The sequence below is a fragment of the Cyanistes caeruleus genome, chromosome 6 (assembly GCF_971803275.1).
Source record: "Cyanistes caeruleus chromosome 6, bCyaCae1.hap1.1, whole genome shotgun sequence".
Classification (NCBI taxonomy): Eukaryota; Metazoa; Chordata; class Aves; order Passeriformes; family Paridae; genus Cyanistes; species Cyanistes caeruleus.
This window is the reverse complement of record NC_141706.1, coordinates 46377599-46380090: the sequence shown is the minus strand read 5'-3', so window position 1 is coordinate 46380090 and position 2492 is coordinate 46377599. Positions and strand designations below refer to the sequence as shown.

Below are 2492 nucleotides of genomic sequence, written 5' to 3'. Positions count from 1 at the left end.
ATTTCTCTCCCCTGTTTAGAGGGCAAACATGAGGCACTGAACAGAACAGCTTATGCCTAAGACAGAAGAGCCTCCTCTGCAAGAATTCAGAAAACTTGGGCAATTTGCAAATGTTCTGATGAAATCCCAACAGGCATGTGAATATTTCCAAGCGATAAATAAAGCCCTGAGGGCCAAATTCAAGAATTTTTGAGAAAAACAATGGCAGCACGTTTCCTTTTGCTTCATATATAGTGAGGTCTAATAACAATTACTATTTCTATCTTGCAACAGGCATGCATGACACTTTCCTGACTGCAAAGGACATCTCTCTTGCTCATTTCCAGTATATCAGAACAGAGACAACTAAATCAAATGCAAAGGGAGCTGGGGTAAGTTAAGACTACCTGGTGCTTTGGAGGAGTCAATTATTTATTAAACTGTGGGTTAAAAAAAGTACTCGATAGGTTAGAAATTCAGACAGTGTTGTTGAAAGATAAGATTAATTTCTTCCAGATAGGTGTTCTTACATTAAAAGGCTCTACAGTTAACTGAAGGCAGCATCTGAGCAGTCAGGGAGAATGTCTGTGTTTACTGCTAGAGTGCAAAGGATTATACCATTGACCAATGCCCACAACAGTCTAGACTGTAAGTGGCTTCTGCCCATCAGCATCTCCAGGCTACAGGGAACAAACCAAACTGGAAGATCAAAAAGGAATGAAGACTGAGTACAAGTCAGACATGCTTTTCAAAAAGAAAACCAGCCATCCTTAGTCTACTAGAAATCTCTGAATCCCTATAAAGTGAGAAAAGAGACACCATTACTTGGACTTCTAAAAAAAAAAAAAAGAAACATCATCATGAAGAGGATGCTGAGGAAGCTAAGCCAGGACAAGGTAAAAGGGACAATGAAATTCTGGCATGAGATCATAGCCAAGAATGATCCCAGCCCAGACAGTGCCCTTACTGATCAAGGCATGGTCCTGCAGAACTGGAGCAGGTGCTCAGAGGCAAAGCTGAGTGCTGCTTACAGGGCCCACCATGGCAAAGCAATGAACCAGGCCCACGGTTCATCCAGGGAGTCCCATCAGGAGCAGCAAGAGCTGGGGCTGAAGACACTGCTGCAGCATAGGTCTGAGGTCAGGAAATGAGGCCTTGCTAGAAAGAGGCAGAACTACAGCACAGCTCAGAATGGTGATGAGTGGCCTAGGCTGAGCTTAAATGAAGCTCCTGAGTGCTCCCAGGTGAGACCAGAGCAATTAAGGCCTATTGGTGCTATCAGAATATTGTCGGTTTTGCTTAACGTACAGACCCCCTTTACATGGGATGGGACCATACCCACAAGGAGTTTATGTGCAATTTCCCTGCTCTAGTTGGCCCGAGTGACAGCCTTCCTTACACATTCCTGTAACATCTGTCGGCCTGCACTCATCATGGGGAACATATGTGTTTGCATCTTTCAGGAGAGGATTTAGCACCATCTAGGCAATAGCATTGGGGGAAAAAAAAAAGTAAAATCCAAAGTGCATTAAAAATTACATAAATGCATTACATTTCTATTTCTCCTGAAGAATAAAACAAAAAGGGGTATGTTATGGGAATACCTCACACTACAGTGCATAACTAGCCTCTAGCAGTTACCAATGGTACATGGAAGATGTAAGCCCAGGATTTTAAAGACAACACGTAATTTGTGAACCTTCCTGGTCAAGGACAAGTGGCAACTAAAAAACACCTTGGAAGGAGGAAAACAGTAATCTCTGTGTGGCTTAGCCCCTAATTGTCCATTATAGCATTTCCTGGTCTTTTTACCCTGAAGTATTCAATTGTGGCCACTGTAAGCACTGGGGACAGAAGTCAGTTCTCTCTGCCTGAGCAATTCTCATGCTAAGGGAGTGCTTTTTTTTTTTTTCTTCCAGTGCTCCAAAAGGTGCTGTGGGATGAAAAAATAAGGTGTATTTTCTGTCCTGAGGAATGGGCTGTGCAGACGGGAAAGAACATGAAGGCAGCCGGGAACAGTGATCAGCAGAGAGGGCAAAGGCAGCACAGGGGCTCATAAATATGTTTTGCTATTATTTTGGAATGGCAAAGACATGTCCTTGTAGGAGCAAAACCTTACAGATTGCTTTATTATTTTCAGTCCAATGAAATTAGCTGGAGTACGGAGAGAAGTGGGACAAACAGCAGGCAGGAACAACAGGGATGGGGGAATCTGTACGATGAGGGTACCTTGTGTTTGGGACTGTACAAGCCCCAGTCCCAAAGCTGCCTAGCTGGGTGATGCTTTGTGAGCTCAGTGTGGCCAGACAAACTGGGGGTCAGTCCTCACAGTTGTGCAGCCCTGCTGGTGCTTGGATGGAGCTCCAGCAACAGGGCCCCTTTGGCTCACTGCAGGAGGCTACATGGAGCTCCTGCTGCTGCTTCACAGCGTTAGGACCCCAAAGAGTCCCATGCCTCTCCCTGCCCCTTCCCTGCTCCATGGTCCACCCTGCTCCCCTTCCTGGCACGAGGAG

General features: G+C 45.2%; 1 long non-coding RNA gene across 1 annotated transcript; it reads left to right on the top strand.

Annotated features, from left to right (window-relative positions):
• The first annotated feature begins 286 nt into the window (after positions 1 to 286).
• On the top strand, positions 287 to 2054 carry LOC111929621 (uncharacterized). The gene is made up of 2 exons (XR_002864781.2): positions 287 to 371; positions 1899 to 2054. It is a non-coding gene; the product is annotated as an uncharacterized LOC111929621 (long non-coding RNA).
• Positions 2055 to 2492: the final 438 nt, after the last annotated feature.